Below are 20,269 nucleotides of genomic sequence, written 5' to 3'. Positions count from 1 at the left end.
GCAAGTGAGTGTTCCCCTATGAGTGTGTGTTCCCCTGGATCTGGGGGCTCAGTTCCGTCAGGCTGTGCATATGTTCACACAAGGGGCAAATTGGTTCCTTTAACATAAAAAAGTAATTTTGACACAGACATAATGCCAACTGAGCCTATAAGAGGATAGTATGTGACAATCCAGCAAAGGGAAGAAAATAATAAAACAGAATACTAAATAGCCTAGATTACAGCACAACAGAAAAGAAATGAGTGCATGAGCAACGAGCTAAAGGTTCATCTAATTCAGGGGTTTTAGCCCAGCACAGACATCTGATTCTACTAATGAACTAATCATGGTCCACAATCAAGACCTCACTAAGTAGAGTCAGGTGTCTTAGAGCTGACTAAGAGAAATACCTGCACCTGCACCCACACCTGGCCTTTTCAGATACGACTGGTCACCCCAGTTCTAATTCAAGCCACAGTCAAATGGCCTAGACTTCAACCACAGGTCCACTGGCCCACACCAGGTCCTACCCGTTTCCTGATCAAAGGAAAGTGTGTTCACACTGTTCAGCTGTAGCTCATTCAGGCAAAAACCACAGGTTCCTAGAGCATGTTCCTCACAAAGTAGGGGGATTTTGGCATAGCGGGGCACTGTGGCGCCACTCTCCTCTCATTCACTCCATTCCGTCCTCTCTCCATCATCCCTCCATCCATCCACCCATCCAGGCAGAGCTTATTGAGCCATGATCTGTTGCGTAACTCCGCAGTCCTGCAGCGATTCTGCCCCTGACGTGCTTCCCAACGACGACCACTGCGCAAACTCATGCCAACGCCACGGCATTCTCTCCTCTCATAAGAAGGGGCTCAGACCCATTCTTTTTCTCAAGGAAACAGTCTTCATTCCACAGCGGTTTTTCTACCAAATGATACTTACATAAAAAAACAGAATGCATGTTCCAGTGCACAACATCTTGTGTAGACCTAACAGCAGCTGGGAAAATAAATCACAGCTGCTTTATAACCCCCGTTAAACTCAAGGCCCTCAAAGCAGCAGCAGCGAGACATGAAATGGGAAAAGTGCAAGTAGTCCTAATGACTAAAGCAGCAGGTGGTGCACCACGCAAGCCCACTGGCTTTCCGTGAGCGGAAGCAAAATTGCTGAAAGACTGCCAGAATAGGCAAACCTGGAGGAGTACAGACAGGAAGTATGCTCTGAGCATCGGGAGGCCTAGAGGTCCGGCTTCCTGTGTGCTGAAGAACCCCTGATGAGATAAGCTGCCAGTGACATTTAGAGGAGGGTGCGTAGGAAAGTGGTTTAGTGTTGAAAAACTGAAAGGTGAATTTCAGGGTGGTGGGCTGCTGTCATTGCTTTTGGGCACCATGAAACAGTACGTCTGCTACTGTGACACAGCAATAACATCAATTAACCGAAAATAACCTTGATGGTGTGTGGCATCCAGAGGTGGGAGGTGTGTGTGTGTGTGTGCGCATGAGAGTACCTGTACATTGGTGTGTGTGATCAGAATCAGGACTCCTATAATAGAACTGTTTTTCAGATTGACGCTGTGCGCATTCACCAATTATATCAGTGCAGGGAGGAGCTGACATCATAAGTAGGCTCTGAGAATAGGAAGAGACACCCAGATGACCTGAGGACCAGAGCATCACAGCACCGATTAAGCAGAACAGAAAAAACAGGCCTCAGCAGCTCTGTGCATGTGCTGCCTGGCCCGGCACCCCAAGGCCACGTGTCCCTCAACAGCTGAGCAGAGGATTCCCTTTCAGATCTGTCTCCTGATCCACCCCGAGCATTAGATATGTGGCTCCAGTCACCCCACTGCAAAACACTTTCACTCTTCAATTTAGAACAGCACCTTTACCAGACGTGTGTCCTTTTCACATATATGAGCAATTTCATTTACATTCATTGGCACATCTTCACGTCTGGAGTAAAACTCCATGTTATGGTAAAAGTTTGCTAGAGATTTGTGTTTTTTTTTTTTGTTTGTTTTTTGTTTAATACTAAGGCCCGTGCCAGAACTGCACACTTAAAGCCATGCCCTGAGTCTTTGTATAAAAACAAACAAAAATAAATAAATAAAATACAACAACAACAACAACAATAATAATAATAATAATAATAATAATAATAATAATAATGTATATGAATACAATATAATTTAATCGGATTTGACTTCTCAAACTCTTGTACAGCCCACATTTTAGTGAAACAGTAGAACTTCAGTAGAACTACGCTTTGTGCAAGGCAGGCGCAATGGCACTGTGGAAAAACGCACCACCAAACCTAAATGTCAAACCTAAGCTTTGACAGACGCATAGAAAAGGAACGCTCCTATTTACCAAACACACGCCGGCATGCCCGGTAAATCGACCCGAGTAAAACAGCCAGGACTCCCATTCATTTCAAGAGATCAGATGCGCTACGACAATCAATCAATTCGCAACGGTGTGGAAAACGGTTTTCCACCGACACAATCCGTGGCGTTGGTATAATCAGATGATAACACTCGACACTGTCTTCTCTTCTACAAATTGCGATCTTTGATGTCAAACCACTGATTCTCATCACCAGTGGCAAGTATCATCACCACAGATGAAAACAAATGCGATTTTACACAAAAAGTTCCTACCTTTGCAGGCGACTTATTCTCACCGTGGCCAGAACTGCTCAGTATGTTAAGTCCAACATAATATCTACTTTATAGGTACGCGTTAAGTTTTGTTAAATTCTTATACAGTTTTCCGATTTCTGTCTACCAAAGACAAAACCACGAGCCGGCTCGGGGTAGACGCATTGATTTGAGAACTGCACTCTTGCTATTTGTTTTCGAAATAGATTGTTTTGATATGCTATGAGCTTTCAATGTTTGTTTACTATAATAAAATATGTACATACTACAGTATTATGCTTATGTATTTAAACGTGTGTTGTGCAACACTCTAAGCTTCAAAATTCTCCCCAAAGTTTCTAAACATCGAACATTCCGACAAGCCAAGTATTCATTATACATTAGATGTTAGATTGACGCAAGCATTATCCAATCATAAAAGCTCATCTGCTCAAGGAAAATGAACTTTTTCTTCAACAAGCCAATGGGTGCCTATCAAGGGAGGAGTCAAGAAGTCCCGTTACATAGCGTCTACGCATTCGCTTCCCCGTGCAGGAGAAAGCAGACCACTTCTAAACGACCTATCGCCAGAGAGCGCATGCCAACCAAAACAGAGACCTCTGCCTTTAACCTGTTCATTGCTGTGCAGTTGAAATGTTGACATGATGTACTTCAATAGTTAATGGCAATAGCTTTTTACAGAGCTAATGTATGTAGAATACAAAACAACAACAGACATTGTTGTTGCTGTTATTATTATGACATAAAATTTAAAACAACTGATTCCCCGATTTCAAAGACATCTGTTTTTCAAAATAAATGTAACAAATTACTCCCTGTCCATATCATAGTCCACACAGTTTGTCTTCCCTTAAAAGTTATTAGGAGTCAGATGCATTACACATTTAATCTGAGGTGAACTGCATGGCACATCTCACTGCTCCTACCACCTTTCATACTCCAAACTTTGCAATGATTCATTTTCGGACTCTGACACTGCATCTTGATTTTACATATCTAAATGGCAATTTCTCTCACTTTGTCATCCCAGTTTATCACCTCATGGTTTCCAGTAATAAAAAAAAATAGTGAGAACAAATCAGCACAGACAAGAAACTGCTTTAGTGATCTAATCAATCAAAAATAATTTCATGTTTTATCCCTTGGTCTTGGGATTTCCTGTTTTACTCCGGCAAATGAATGTACGTTAGCTCACTTGAAATTATTTACGTATCAGGAGGGCATCAATTCACTAATTGCCATGAAGGGTTAAATTATGCACCGGTCTCAAACCATACCAACATAAAAAATCCTGCTATCTGCAACCAAATGGTGACAGGCTGCAAAGTGCCCCTTACTAATGGCAACAATTTTCTGTTTTTTTTTTCCAGAATGTTTCTTCAAGGTAACAGCAGATATATTCAGATGTTTACCATTGACATTCTTATAAGATAACTGCAGAAGGCAACAGTTTTTTCCAGTGTTTCACCAAGGTAACAACAGAACTATTTGTGTTTTTTTTTTTTTTTTGATGTTATTGTTTTGGGAGGGTTTGCTGTTCCATTTTTTGTAGGGAAAGGGCAGAGACATTCTGGTGCTTGCCAGAGTTTCTCTCCTCGGTAACGGGTATAACATTTTTTTGGTGTCTGCCAGAGCTTTTCTACACCAGGGACAGTTATTGCAACAGTAAACCAGAGGTTGTGTCACTACCTACAAAGTGGCAGCCTGGCCAACGGACTAGTGGCGCACAGAAATTTTACACAACTGCAGTCAAATCAGATCCCAAAATAACATGATTCACAAACTTGAAGGGAAATTTCCCCCTACAAAAATCTTAACAGTTCTCCTGTAAAATCATATACCTGTGGCATACCGTACCTGTCAAATCTATCTACATCTTTTTCCAGAGATCTGCAGGCTCTTTTACGTACTTCTTAGCAAACTGTAACCCGTCCAACCTGTTCTGTGGCTAACTAGTAGTTTGCATCTTGCTGTGTAGCCTCTGTAGTTTTGTTTGAGAAGTCTTCTACAGACAGTAGTCACCGACACATCCACACTTGCCTCTCAGTGTGTTTTTGATCTACCAGACAAGTGTTTGGGGTTTTTTCTTCATTATAGTGAGAATTCTTCAGTCATCAACTGTAGATCTTCTTTGGCCTACCAGACCACGGGCGATTACTTCGCTCACCAGTGCTGTCTTTCTTCTTAATAATGTTCTAAACAGTATCCTCATAACGGCTTCCTTGGTTCTCATTGGTACATCTCTGATCCTCACATTGAAAAATGTCAATAACAGACTCCAAAGGCAATCAAAAGCCTAGAATTAAGAAGTTGCAAGCTCTTTTACACCTGCACCAAAAAAGCAAATGAACACACCTCATAATCAAACACCCGAGGAAGTCATTTGTCCCAAATGTTATGGCGAGCTGAAATGGGGAGGTTATGTATAAAATGTGCTGTAATTTCTACATTGGGCGACATAGCTCAGGAGGTAAGAACGATTGTCTGGCAGTCGGAGGGTTGCCGGTTCAAACCCCGCCCTGGGCATGTCGAAGTGTCCTTGAGCAAGACACCTAACCCCTAACTGCTCTGGCGAATGAGAGGCATCAATTGTAAAGCGCTTTGGATAAAAGCGCTATATAAATGCAGTCCATTTACCATTTACATGGTGAAGCCAAAATGTATAATAATACCCTTTAATAAAAGCTGAGGATCTACAATTTACATGTAAATTGTTTATTTAAAAATCAAAAATTGCAGAGTAGAAAGCAGTTGACACTGATACAAGTATATATGTTCAGGTGTCCAGTTACACTTCTAGTGGTGGGATCCACAACTTAGGCTACATGACCACCCCCAGGAGTGCATACATGTTGTGATTTTGTGTGGGTTATGATCTGTTATTCCTTAAAAATGCACACATGTACACATGCACGCACACTAAGGTCCCATTTATTTCATGTTCTGTCTTATTTACATCCCCTTTGCTTCCAAACCAAGGGCAATGTACAATGTGGTGTGTAATGCAGTTTAGAACCATAGTTCAGTGCCCACATTAGCAATTAAATGTAAAAGGAGTTTGTGTGGTTGGGCATTGGGAACCAACATCTTGGCAGGCTGTCACTTAGCAACAAGGAAAGATTCTGATAATTGTATTTAATTGTTCATTTATTTTCTGTACTTTGCAATCTCATACAACAACTCGTAAGTACGTATTGTAATTTTACAAAAATAGACAGTGCTGTCAGATTTACATTCAGATTCCTACTATATAAATGTATTATTTTAGTAATTTATATCTGCATTTGCAATGCTGACATGTTCAAAAGCTGATATTGAATTTGTAGTACAGTAAAATAAATGGCATATTACTGTTAATATTAGTACCTTCCAGTAACTAAGTAACTAAGATTTCAGTAGTTCTCCTTGAAAAGAGTTGGTTCACAAAATCGAGACTACAGCATGACATAAACATTGCACTCAGAACTAGATATTTAATAGTCATAATGTATCACATTTTAGAAGCACCCTTACTTTTTAATTGTTTTCATGCCAAAGTCCTGTCAATAGACAATAGTGAATCTCATAAACCTACCCAGTCAATGTGGCTTTATTTTAACCCCGGCGCAAATTACACGCATATCTCATTAGTTGAAGTCAAATCTTTTCTAATTCACAGGCTTCATCTTTTTGTGGATGACTTATTGTGCAGCAGGATCAATGGTCCAGAAACACACATGTGCTGGGAACCCAAAAGACTGAATCTTCTTTTCTGAACAGATTAATTGTGACGCATGGAGTCACTTGACTGACATCAACATTTTGGTTTTCAAAACACTGGACGTTTGATTTTGTTTTTTGTTTGTTTTCCTGGACCACTTTCTTTCCGGGTGCGGAATTTCACCCTGTCGGAAGGATATTATGCAAAGATAATAACAGTATATCGTAAACATATGCTGTATAGTACTTAAAAACAACGCTTTCAATCTCAGAAAGATCTCCACACATAATCATGCACAGCTGAATAACAAGCTGTGAGTGGAACAATAACGGTTGTGAAAATGGGCAGCGTTATTACTGGTAATTATGTCATGCGCCCTGATGCTAATTCTGACCCTTCCGCCTACCTGGGTACAGCATGTCAGAGAGTATAGCATGGGCACTGTGTCTATGTGCCACCACCCACCCCCAACACACATGCATGCATGCATGCATGCTCTCTCTCTCTCTCTCTCTCTCTCTCTCTCTCTCTCTCACAAACACACACACACACACACACACAGATCTGCATTTTTTTCTCCACATATTTCTCCAAATATTTGGTGAAAACCTCTGAACACACACACACACACACACATGCATGTGGGTGGATTAATATTACCACATTTCTAGATGCAAACGTTTTTACACATATTTTGTGACACTAACTCCCCCATAAAACACAGAAAAACACGCAATAACACAGACAGGATTCATATTTGTTTTGTGAAATACAGCACTGTGAATGAAGCTGAGAATGCTAAAAATATAAACCATTTGATTGAAAGCCTCAATTAAAAAACAAGAACACATCAGACGTGCTGAAATGCTCATTATTATAAGGGTTTTTCGAAAGGGATTTTACATTGATTTGTGATTGATTTTTCAGAGAGGATTCTCCCAAGGGTGCCTCAACTCCACGGCTGACAACTGCTGTGCCGCACAATGTTATTCACTGATCACCAAATTACGAGTGTCCATTTCCACTGCATGCACTTTTAAACAAATTACATTCCATTAATGGCAATACATTTACATTGGCGTCTCAGCCTTCAGCATCAATGACCTGTCAGGTGAGCCTGGGGCAGTATCTCATTGATTGAGGTGGACCGATCCCTGTGCGACCCCGCTCCCCCCTTCATCCCATAAACGGACCCTTTCCCTGTCAGTCTCAGCGGACCTCTCAATGCCATGAGTAGTACTATCACATCAATAACTGATCTGAAATCAGCAGAGAGCTATTCAATTCACGTAGTACTATACAACTTCAGAACTTTTCAGACAGCTAAGTTGACCAGTACACCTCTGATGTGCTACAATAGGAATGTACACTAGATTCTGAATTCTGGAGGCACAATATGTACAGAAATACACAACAAGTGCATCTGTAGTCAACCTAAAGTTAAATAACATGGTTGGACAAATATACACAGTAAACAAAGATTCTCCCAGATTGTTTCTACGTCTCCTGAAATGTCAGAGTGGATGATAGTTATAGGTCGCTTGGGGTTATTTTTTGTGGCCACAGTTTAGGTTAATTAAACGGGGGACAGAAGGAGCATTTTCAGCTTGGTGAAGAAATGAAAACAGCAGTGACATTTGCCAAAGGGAGAGAAATTGAGGTCAGGAAGAGAAACAGGTATACTTCCCAATATTCCCTACAATGCCATTCTGCCTTTAATGCTTATTTGAAATGGTTCATATGGCTTGCAAATACACTCAAGTATTTAAATAAAGGTACAGTTCCTGTATGACTGCACGTGCCGCAGGTGCGTTTAACCTCCTGCAATCTGTTGGCGTAGTTCTCAGGCCCAATAACTGTGCAGCTTAGCTGGTGGACTGCAGAGTGACAGGAAGTGGCAGCTGGCTGGACACCGTTCGGAGGAAACGCATGCTAGCTTGCATTCTCACGCAAAGCGGAGGACACTGTGGCAACTGAACACTGTAATTGAACACTTAGCGCTACGTGACCTTGAAGTAATACAGTTTTATATACAATATACAACAATTGACTTTATTGCCTAAACTCAGGAGGGTCACAACAACCAAGTTACGTTTACATGTCAATATTACCGTGCAGCATCTGGATACACTTCCTCAAACATTACATTACATTACAGGCATTTGGCAGACGCTCTTATCCAGAGCGACGTACAACAAAGTGTATAACCATAACCAGGAACAAGTATGACGAAACCCCTAGAGAGAAGTACCGGTCCAAGTACAGGGAACAACCGCATAGTTCAACTTGGACCCTGATGGTTAAACTGATTAACACTAACAACGAGAACGGCAACAATGCAATCTATGGAAAAATAAAAATAAATAAAAATACAAGTAGTCGTTAAGACAGGCGCATCAACTAAGTCACCTATGAAACAGCTGCCTAGTTACAACCCTAAGTTTTAGTCATTTACAGGGGGGAAGGGAGGGATGGGGAGAGGTGCAGCCTGAAGAGGTGGGTCTTCAGTCGTCGTTTGAAAACAGCATTTCATATATTCTTCAGCAAGAAGTTTTACTCGAGGCATTATGCGATCTCTAGCATTACAATGTATTAAAAATAATTATACCACATTATTAAAAATAAAATACTGAATATTTATCAATGATGCCACCACATTTACAGATATTAAGTTTCATAAGGCTATGCTAGGTCTATGTCATTACTTTGTGTGTATTTGTGTAGGATCCGACACCACACTGTTCCATGTATCTACCACACTATTCTGGGCACGTATGGCTGTCTCATTATCAGAAGCTTGATGGGTTGAGCGCTGAAAATATCTGCCTCCTCTACTTTAAATCTTGAAATCATACAAATTACGGTCACGTAATTAGCATTTTAATCACCACCGCAAATGCAGAGCAGTAACAGCAACGGAGCAGGTAAAAATGCAGATGAGAGAAGGCTGGCTGATTAGGGCCCTACATATTTGGACTGGGCTCAGTGCAGGACACAAAGAGCCTGCTGTTACTCTGATTCTGAGGGCAACTGTGCTTGGCCTGCTGTGACTGTCAATCTGTCTACAGGGCTCAGTAAAATGTTTTAAGATTTTTAAATTGCAATGAGTGTGTGAGTGTGCGTGAGCTGAGGAAATGGTGGGCAGCACACTGGCCGTCTCCTACAGCAAAACGAATAATGCTTCGCCCCCCTTGGTTATGCCCGTAAGCTAAAGTAATGGAGATTGTAGTCCCCTTTTGCTGTTGTATTTTGGGGTGCACCTGTGCTCCAGCAAACATGGTGCTTAAAAATCACCCCTTTTTTATGCCAGTCATCTCTCTGATCATACAGTACCAACAGAGAAAGAATGAGAGCGAGACTTCACAGAAACTGCAGCTTCTCAGTGCATCATCAGACGTCTATGGTCCATGCTAATACACTTGGACATAGGAATTGTTCCGTGTATCTCTGGCAAGGTTTACAAAGCTGACAGTCTGGACAGTGACTGGCATCACCCATTATGGCCACCTGCCATCTGAGCAAAATCACCCAGACCTGGCAACAGCGTAGAGTGGGAGACAGCTGGTGCCAAACCCCTAATTGGAGGCATGATAACTGAACTAGCACAGTGGCTAAAAAGGTCCCTGGGTAACATTTAAGCCAGCATCACAGAGTGAGCCCTTAGCAGGCTAATACAAGGTGATCTAAGAGAGCTTTCTGCAATGCAGTACACAGACGTGAAAACACATGGTTTTCTGCATGTAACATTTCTACAAGATGTCAGTAAGGGTCAAACTGGAGTCTCCAAACAGCTTGTGCCTGTGCAGCAGGGACTGAATTACTATGCGTGTGGATTCAGCCAATAAGGTCAAGCACTGGCACTTAATATGATGCGGTGTGACTAATGGATATTGATGGCACAGGGAAAAGGTAGGACAGCTGTGCGTATGAAGCACTAACTCCAGCCCAAAGGTCGGGCGCTTTAGATAGGTGAGGCATTCTCTTTGAATGCTTTGACCCCCACCCTGTCCCTCTCCCCCCCCACCAATCACATCGGCCCGTCTCAACGTTCTGTTTCAGTACTTCCGGCCCTGGAGATAATTTCAGATCAGAAGCACTTTGGACGATGGGGGCTGCCTGCACATCCGTGAGAATCTGGAAATAGAACACGGCCTACAGGAATAAAGCTCCCGTTATGGCACCGCTGGGTGCACCGTGGCGACGTTGCGTAACCCCGGTGATCTGATCTGCTGACTCACTGTGGGCATAAAGAGCAGGAGAGTGGGGCGGGGGCCAGTGTCAGTGATGTGTGTGGCATGTTCATTAGGCGCTGAGCTTTTATACGGACGGTGAGTGACAGGAGGATTCTCCCACTGTACACCCCGCGCACTCTCCCCCTTTTTTCCTTTCTCTCCTACTCTTTATGCATCTCCCTCTCTTTTCTCTCTCACTCCCATTTGCCTCATTGTCTCCTCTCTTTTATCTCTCTCATACCTTTCCTTCCTCTTCCCCATCTGTTTGTCTCTACTTTAACAACTTTATTCCACTCCCTTTCCCTTTCTCTACCTTAGTAACTCCATCATCTTCTCCCCCACACACTCCTGCTCATAGCACAGCTTTTTTAGGTGTACACTAGGCGCCACCTCCTCAGCACGCCCCCTGCTGGCATAGCTATGCAGCAGCGCTGCTTCAACCTCACTCAGGACCATAGATGATTCCCAGCGTCTGCCTCAAGCCATTGGCCTCTGGGCTTTTCCCAGCAAAACTGGTTTTTAGGGACAACTTTCTGTTTGGGGACGACTTTCCAAAAGGTTTTTCCATCACCCAGACAGACATTTTAAGTTTTTTAATGCCTGCCATCTTCCATATCAGCTTCATTTTTTTGGGAGCTGAATGTAACCTGAGGCATGTGCTCATATATGCTCCAATACGGACCGTTGTGAGGGTGTATATTATTATTATTACAATGCTCAAATAGAGCGCTAGCATTGACTGGCATGCATCTCACCGCTACCCTTGCTATCCTGGAGAGATAAGGCAAGCTATGCTTCGCCACTGCAGACTCCCGGTCACAGTCAGCTAATGAGGGGCGGTGTAAAAGTTTTTCTGGAGAGATGAAACAGAGGAAAGAACAGTTTTGAAATTCAGAGACTGAGGACTGTGGAGGAACTCCTCTGACTGAGGCTTGTTTGGCTGTCCAGTCAGCCACTCGTTACAACTGTCCCAAATAAAGCAGCTCCTTGGGACATGGAAAAATATGGAGACAAACAGGACCATTTCCAAAACTGCAGCAGGACAGGCAGGGGGGAAATCTCCTGTCAGCATGGCTACAAAACGCGAGCCGCGTGGAACTGCAGCCCCTCGTTCGGCGATACAATGAACAAGGCGGCATGACCAGGCAGCGCTTTCCTGAAAAGAGGCTTTGTGACGGGGCGGCGCCGAACACGTGAACGTGTGAGCGCGAGCCGCCGGTTTTCGGGAGCGAGGGGAAGCGGGCGGCCGCGTGGGGTTTCTGTGAAGGTAATTCCAGCCTGCGGCATTCCAGCCGTTCCCCGATGCTCTGCGGTGGCAGGTGTCACAGGGCTCTGAATAGACCCATTCACACCCTGCACTCTGCTTTGAGTTCCAGCAGGCGAGCCAGCCAATGACTATGGGGGGGTGCTACATTACAGTTGCCAAGGGAACAAATGGTAGAACCTTTTGAATCTCAGTAGCCTACTCAATTTCTTTGTATATTTTATTTTTGTCACTTCTTTTGTCGTACACCACATAGTTCCTTTACTACCGTGTGCGTTAACCGAGAGAACTCACAATTCCAAAACAGTAGTTTCAGTTTAAGTCAGGCAAGGCTTCCATCCATGCATCACTGCCCAGAAAATGGATTAAAAAAATGGAAATGTCTGAAGATGCTTCAACACAACACTGGGGTAGAACGAGCACTAGCAACCACAAACTCTACATGATATTACCAACGACTTCACACAAACTCAAAATAAACATGCCCTTTGTAGATTTAATTGACCATCAATAGTAGAAAGAAAATGCAAAACTAATAAATTAAAATACTAAATATACAAAAAAAAGTCTCTCAGGTGGTTGAACCACAGGAACCAAACAAAATATATTTGTTAAGATATTATTCAAAACAAATTTTAATTCAAAATGAAACACACAGGCAGAACACCCATATTCAGAAAGCGATAATACACTACTTCAAAGCTGAGCAGTGCTACAAGGGCCTTCACCTTCAGACGAAACCTTAAATCTCTGTAATATTCATGGTGGAGCAGCGTTGTGACATCTGATTTGTGCTGGAAATCCCCTTTTAATGGACAGTCACTACTACACACTCACAATCATGAATTAACCAATGATCACCTTTCTCCTTATCTTTAAACTTCACATTGAAAATTTAAAATATTGAAAGTTGTTCAGTTTCTCTACTGCGCATATTAGTGCATTCTGTAATTGTCTCTACTTGTTAAGATCATCTGTATACCGTGTGTTTTCTTGTATCTCGCACACCATAGGGGAGAGCCCTTTACCTACACATTACACACCCACAGGAGACTGGGTTGATCCCGATGACGCCCACCGCATGGTGCCGGGGGTGTGGAATGAGCCCCAGCCAGCAGCGCGAGATCTGTCACCCCATCTGTACTTCTGAGAGCCCTCGTCTCACCTGCAGCACACAGCAGGCCAAACGAGGGCCAAACGCTAGCATCTGCGGCTAACGCCACTTGACAATGACGAGACCACTGTTTGGGCGCGGTCCTGTTGCTCCGCCCGGCCCTTCTCCTCGCCACCTGCGGGGCATCAGCAATCTGGGACACGTCCCTGCACTTCCCGTTTGACCTTGCATGCTCCAGTTCAGATTCATTATCAAAAGGCAACTCTGCACGTCTAAGTAAACCTTTTAAGCACGCAAGGTACATTCAAGTAAATGTATGCATTGTCTGTCACACGAGGGGTCTCACTCCTTTAGAATTTCTCATGATTCCACTCCAGATATGATTCCAGGATGATGAGGACATCTTAAAAGGAAACTGGGAAAAGCAAACTTACTAAATCTCAGGCCTGGCAGGTACTCAAACAACAGAATCACAGCCCAGAAAAAATAAAAATCACTGTAAATCAGGAATCAGCTGGTTTCATTCTCGCCCTGTCCGGGCTGTCTGGCTGCACAACAGCGCCCCCTGGGGCTCTGGCTGATTTCTCTGTGCGTGATCACAGGGCTTTGGTCTGTGCAGCAGATGACAGCGTGCGGTACGAGTTGCGTTTGACGGGATCAATACTGAAATGTCATGGCCTGGGGAGACTGTACATGTCCTCCGCTGTCTGCACAACGCCGTGAGCATTACCGCCAGTCTCACAGCATTACCGCCAGTCTCACAGCATTAGCGTCAGGCTCACAGTTTCTGGCATGTTCCAAAAGGGAAACGTACATGGAGAAACAAAACAAAACAAATCTAGCATGATATTCCCTCAGGTTTTTTTTATCACGCCCCACCACTTGTCGGTCCAATCCACAAATTTGGACAGACACGAAAATGTGTTACGGAAAGCAATTTATTTGTTATGAAAAGCCGTGCACAGCACAGAGTACCCACTATTCTAGTTGGTCTAGAACATGTACTTTTAGACCCTATTATCCACACACACAGCGCACATTTCTTACATAAAATCCAATCAAACTGAGTGTTGCTGAAGGACAACAGCAGCGCCATGCCTGGGAATCGAACCTGCAACCCGAGGCGGGCATGTTCTGGAGTATTCCTCTGCAACAAGAAGAGTTAAACACTCAAACGTGTGCCCTAGGTCACGGCCACCTTGTACCGAAGCCCCCTATCCTGAAAAGACTAATAGACCAGCAGCACAGGATTCAGAGGCTTTTGATAGAAAATGATGCAAAGTAGGGCTGTTATTTTAACACGGCAGGCGAAGGATCCTGGGATACTGCAGAATGAGATCGTGTAAGGTGAATGAGCTTCTTTTAGCAGCAGGGTACAAGGAAGTACCTGACACGTTGCTGAACCATTTGCTGACCCACCAGCAGGTGAAGGCAATATGATTAGAGGATTGATAGAGAGTGCAAGAGAGGACAGAGAGATGGCTTAATTTTGCCTAGTGTAGGCGGGGCAGATGGGTCTGAGGTACCTGCATTATTGCGGGTGGGGGGTTTTTAATTGGTGGGGGAAGATTACAGACAGTTTACTGGCAACTAAACGAAAGCTCTATCTCCCAAGTACTATCCAGAACAAAACCTCTAATTTTGTATGGATGCACACTTTGATTAGCAGCATTCTTAATCAAAATTTCTCAGGGGTTATTTTCAGGGAGCTTTTTCACAACTTTCCAGCGTCTGAAGAGGCATACATATTTGACCCATGTTCAGTATCCGCTGTTGTGGGATTCATGTGCTTATCTGCCCAGCCCAGTTCTCTCACACCAGTTTGACTCCTGTGGAGAGAGCAGCAGCTAGGCGGTGGTGAAGAGAGATTGCACATAAAAACGACTCGATGTGTCGGATGAAACACCTTCCCCTAAAACACAGAAATAAAGATGGATTTAAATATGCTCCATTAGGCGAGTTGACTGACGAGGGGAGTCTCGTGAACTCATCGGGGGGTTAATTATTTTATTCAGATTTTTTATTCAAATAGCTTTGAACCCTGAACTTCCGATTAAAAGGCCTGTTCAAGTGGGGTCGTTATGAAGGAGCGAGGGAAATGCAATAAAGCAACGAGGTGAAATCTGTTCACCGGCAACCGCTCCCTTTTCATCGGAGAAGAATGGGTCTGCTGTGCGCATGAATAAAGCGCTTCATAATCCAATAAAACTCATAACACAAGGCCGGTTCTCACGTGATGCCAAAAATAACTGTGACACAAAGCGAATTGGGGGGGGGGGGGGGGGGGGAGGGATTTAAAATCTGGGCTCAAACAGACGGAGCCGCCCTGACTGGGGAGCGAGGCACGGGCAGTGCGCGTTCTGATCCGGAAGGTAAGGGGGCGGGGTACAGTCACGGGCCTACGCATGAATCCCACTGTGAAAAGTGCTTTTTGATTAATTAGCCTTCCTGTGGAGAGGGGAAAAAAAGAACTCTAACACTCCGGCAAACACAACTTAATGAGTATACAAACTAATGGCAGCAGCAAAGGTCTGGTCATTATCGCCATAGGTACTTAATTAATGTTATGGATTGTGAACATTCTTGGTGATAATTGAAGCTTGGGGAGAAAATGGTATTTTAGAAAACAGCCCCTGGATATGTCCTTTGAGATGTTGACATTGGGAAAGCAGTCACGGTCTAGTGGTATGCATTTTATTCTTTTTTTTTGTCCAAGAATGTTAACTTGCATGCCCTGGCAGTTGGCCTTGGCCCCGTGGTATGTGATAGAGAGCAACCATAGGGTATATTTTTGTGTGTTATTGTCAAAATAGTTATGTGCGCACGTGTGTGTGTGTGTGTGCGTGTGTGATGTTCATGAATAAGATGGTGTTTCTGTGCAGGGGTTAAAGTGGGATTTGGGAGGCAAGGGAAACTTCAGATTCAGATCTGGTGTCAGAATCATAACAGTTCCTAATTTAATCGGCATAATGAGCATTGCAACACAAGCCTCTACAATATACTGAGCAAATGCCAGATGAGTAAAAGCACAAAGAACCACACCGCATGAATGGGATATTCTTGGAAGGAATGATTTGTTCATGTTGAAGAGCACACTTCAAATTAGGAACCAATTTCCTTTTGAGAAACAGTAAGAGTTGGACTGACCTCCTATGGTCCAACAGTAAGCTGCAATACACTGAAAACCAACAGACCCCGTTTCATACTGAGGCTGGAGTCTCCTGTCCCTGACCAATGAGTTGAGATGCTTCTTGGGAGTTTGTCAGTCTGAAGCTTACACACATTTTACCTGTGAAGACAGAGTCAGCCTCCCGCTCCAGGTCACATGAATGGACTGGTAAATGGACTGCATTTATATAGCGCTTTTATCCAAAGCGCTTTACAATTGATGCCTCTCATTCGCCAGAGCAGTTAGTGGTTAGGGGTTAGGTGTCTTGCTCAAGGACACTTCGACAGGCCCAAAGCGGGGTTTGAACCAGCAACCCTCCAACTGCCAGACAATGATTGACTGCCATGCTTGTTGACTGTGATGACTTGATTCACAGATTTCCACACATTCCACACAGGTTTTCCCTGGAATTCTATGCATTTCTGTAGCCATGGAAAAGTCAAGAAAATTATAAAATGGCCCAAATGTCCTAGAAAATAATTTGTTGTCCTGAAAAATATTTTTAGTCTAACAATTGTCAACCAAAACCACAGGTGCAATCTACCCCCACGTCCCCCCTGCCAATGACTGCAATCAACCTCTCTACATCCATTCTCCACTCCACAGGGGCCCCCTTGCTTTTGTGCTTTGGATCAGTGTTGTTGCATAACCCAATTATGCTTCAGCGTCAGCTCACAGACAGTTGACTGGACGTTCTTCTTAAGAATTTTTGTGTATGTAGAGCAGAGCAGGGAAGACAGTGCCTGAACAGAAACATAATTAGAAGGACAGTCGTGTAACCGTATCTGTGCCAGGTAACAAAATATTTTTTCAAAATTGGTAATATTTTGCCCTTGTTATGCACCTTCAAAATAATGTACCTAGATGAATATTGAAAAATTATTTTTAAAAAGACCAGAGGGAGAACATAACATTACTAACATAAGTAACAGTTACGTTTAACAGTTAGGCCTACTTACTTTAATTGAAATAGACAAAAATTGATTAGAAATGAAGGCATTTTGGATATCAAGCCCTTAACTTCTGTTTAGAATCATTCTGATACCATGAAGGTTTGTCTGTAACTGAAACCATTACCGCAAAAATTTGAGTTATAGTTTGGGTTCCATTTGCATTCTTTTCATTCTGTCACTGGTACAACTTGATGCGAAAAGCGTCATATAGATTTCATCATCTGGAGGACACAGCCAAAGTAAAAATAAATAAATAAATAAAGTGTTGGAACACAAAATGTCTACTCAAAATGTAAAATGTAATAAAATTTAATAAATCCCCCCCCAACTCCCCCCCCAAATTATAACCAGTGGGAAACACTGCAGACTGATGTATTTCAATAACTGTTTTCTCATCTCTTTTGGAATTTCACTTGATCATGGCATAGTGTGCTTGTAGAACTTTGTGCTGACTACTTCACTCTGATGGTAAGTTTCAATATGAGTTGGCTATCTAATTATCTAATTATATTGGTGTTGGATAATTTTTTTATTATATAAATGGTATAATAAATTTAAAAATGTGTTTTGCATTCACGCATTCCCTTTGTCAGATTTTACATTTTGTCTAAAGATCTGAAATCATTCAGTGTGACAAATATGCAATAACAGAGGAAATCAGGAAGGGGGTAAATACTTTTCATGACACTGTAGGCATCGCTCACATAAAATGACCTAGAAAATAATGTCTTGAAAATGATGGGAATGGTTTTGTAACGGTTGGTTCATGTGTTCATCACAATATTAAATTCATTAAATATGTTGCATTCTGTTTGTGGAAACCTGCAATGGGACTTAGCCAAAACACAACATCAAAGGATTATTAGACCACTATGTAGAGTTCATTAAAAAGGCAGCCTTTTATGTGTTATTTCAGATATCCTGATTGAAGGTCATCAAATACAGAGGATGGTCTCTCATAAAAGACAGCCTTTGGATGTTGGAATGGAAACTGAACATTTCCCACAAGTGGAAAGGGCTTATTCATTTACTGGGAGCATAATATGAATAATCATAGTTGTCCAAGTTCTTTTTGATGCCACCGTGACCTGAGGATAAAACAGGGCTGTCCAATTATAAACGGGTACAAAGAGTATCATTACGACTCTGCAGCCTCTCTTATTCAGGGAACTTTCATACTTCAAGATTCTCCTCGTCTACAGCTGGGTACATGGATAAAAAGCAATTTAGGTCAGGCCACTTGCTCAAGCCACACTATTATGATTCCAATTCCCTAACTAATAACCAGATTCATTTTATCAGAGTTGCCCCTAGGCCAGGCAGGGCTCAACATTAACAGTTGCCTGGTTGTCCAGGGCAACTAAATTGCACTGATCAAGGGGTTTTCATGTTTCCTTGTTACCTGTTTTGAATTCATTTTAAATGCTTTACAACAAACAGTTTTAAAGTGTTTACCCTTCACTGTCTTGCATGCATAATAAACCACTTTCACATTCATAAAGTTACATCTTTGCTAGTTGCATTAAGTAGGTTATTATCATTTACTAAATAAATAAACATGCTCAGTTCAGGCAAAAATTTCAATGTTGTTCTCACTGGACCATAACACCCAGTTCAAATGGAAGTTCCAACACTAGTCTTCAATCTGAACTAGGCACTTTGATCAGATGGACAAAAAGGTTAATTTTGCTCTCAAGAACACCAGTGTTGGGTTTGGCATCAGAAGAGTTAAGGATTCTTATAAGAATCTTATGATTATTATAATCAGTAAGGATGAATAAGATCTGCCCAGTGAGTACATCTTGTTTGAATTAAGGTAGACATATAGAGGGCTGTGGCAGTTGTCAAAGATCTGTGCGGATACTCCTTGATGGAGAGTAGGCTGATGTTAGCATTAGGCCTGGTCTATTTCATTTCCTGTCTTTTGATGTTTTCAGCAAATGCATTTCACTTCAAACATAGTTTTTTGCGATTAACAGCTCATTAGCTGTGCTATTTATTTTACAGAGCGTTTTTCTTGCTCATCTTTATCAAGTGTGCCAATTACTTTTGAGGGCACTGCGACAGTTCACATATGATTAAAAAATGACAAAAATTAATCTGAATCTTCAGTTCAAGCTCGTGGTGTTGTTATGGAAATAATTCTGCTTAACGGCTATTTATGGGGGACCAAAGGAAGTTGTTTTGGAAGCGGATGCATATTCTAGCAGAAATTCTCCTTTGTATTATGGGGAGTTTTAGTTTCCTCCATTAAAAAGCCATTATTATTCATTATTAAGCCAGGTTATGAAATAAGTAGCATTGGACAAATTCCTCTCTAACCAATGAAAATGTAGCCATATTTTAAGTTTACTGTGCTTCGTACATGGTGATAAACGATTTGCACAGCCAATCAACCGAGAATGAGTTTCAGCCATCCTGTCAGAGCACCGTCACTCCGCCCCCTCATTAGCTGCAGCTTGTACAAGGGCTTAAAATAGGCTGCATTTCCTTGAGAATGCCGTCTCGCCCACCAATGAAAGGCACACAGTACAGCCGTGGAACATGACATGGGTCACATCCACTGCTCCTCCCACAGCACAGTGCATTTTCTCAATCGGGCGAGGGAATGTGAGGGGGTTGATTGTCTGTGCTGTTCGTACCGTGGCTTACGAAGCAAATACACACAACGGTGGAGCAATTCGCCGCCTGTGCAGTACTGATTTCCGCCAAGTAATTCAGCAAAATGATTCGGTAACATGATTGCATTTGAATCTTTGTGCATATAATAGCGCTGAAACTTCCTTGAGCTGCAGTCTCACTGCAACCTGAACCCGTGCAATGCCATTTCTGTAAAGGAGACATCATTACATTACATTATTACATCAGAGGCCTGTGAAGCGCTAGCGGCAGACGTCGATAAAAACTCGACTAATTTGCAGCTGATTGAACCACCTGGCTGGCACGCGTTTCAGCTTTTCAGTTTAAAAAGAAGCCTTAACACAGCATCCTTAATTGGGCTCGTCAAAACAGCAGAGGCGGATGCTCCTGTTATGCTTATTGGCTGGCGGGGCTGATGGGCACAAGCCATCGAGGGCCACACGTAGGTTCAATTAAAGGAAATCCATCCTGCAGAGTCCTCATCTGTGGTAACAACAGCCACACATAATTATGACCCTCAAAAAGGCTAAGGGGGTATGGGAGACAGTATATTGTCCCAATACAGTAT

General features: G+C 42.7%; 1 protein-coding gene across 2 annotated transcripts in view; it reads right to left on the bottom strand.

Annotated features, from left to right (window-relative positions):
- gramd1bb (GRAM domain containing 1Bb) overlaps positions 1-20,269 on the bottom strand; it is a 131,721-nt gene that overhangs the window by 99,016 nt on the left and 12,436 nt on the right. Inside the window, exon 1 of one of the 2 annotated variants that reach the window (XM_035384989.1) lies at positions 2,630-2,763. The exons of the other annotated variant lie outside the window; for it this stretch is intronic. The gene's annotated coding sequence lies outside the window, so the exon portion shown is untranslated. Of the gene's footprint in view, positions 1-2,629; positions 2,764-20,269 lie in introns of those variants that run through there. 2 annotated transcript variants of the gene reach the window in all.

This window comes from Anguilla anguilla, chromosome 12 (assembly GCF_013347855.1).
Source record: "Anguilla anguilla isolate fAngAng1 chromosome 12, fAngAng1.pri, whole genome shotgun sequence".
Classification (NCBI taxonomy): Eukaryota; Metazoa; Chordata; class Actinopteri; order Anguilliformes; family Anguillidae; genus Anguilla; species Anguilla anguilla.
This window is presented reverse-complemented; position numbering and strand designations above follow the sequence as displayed.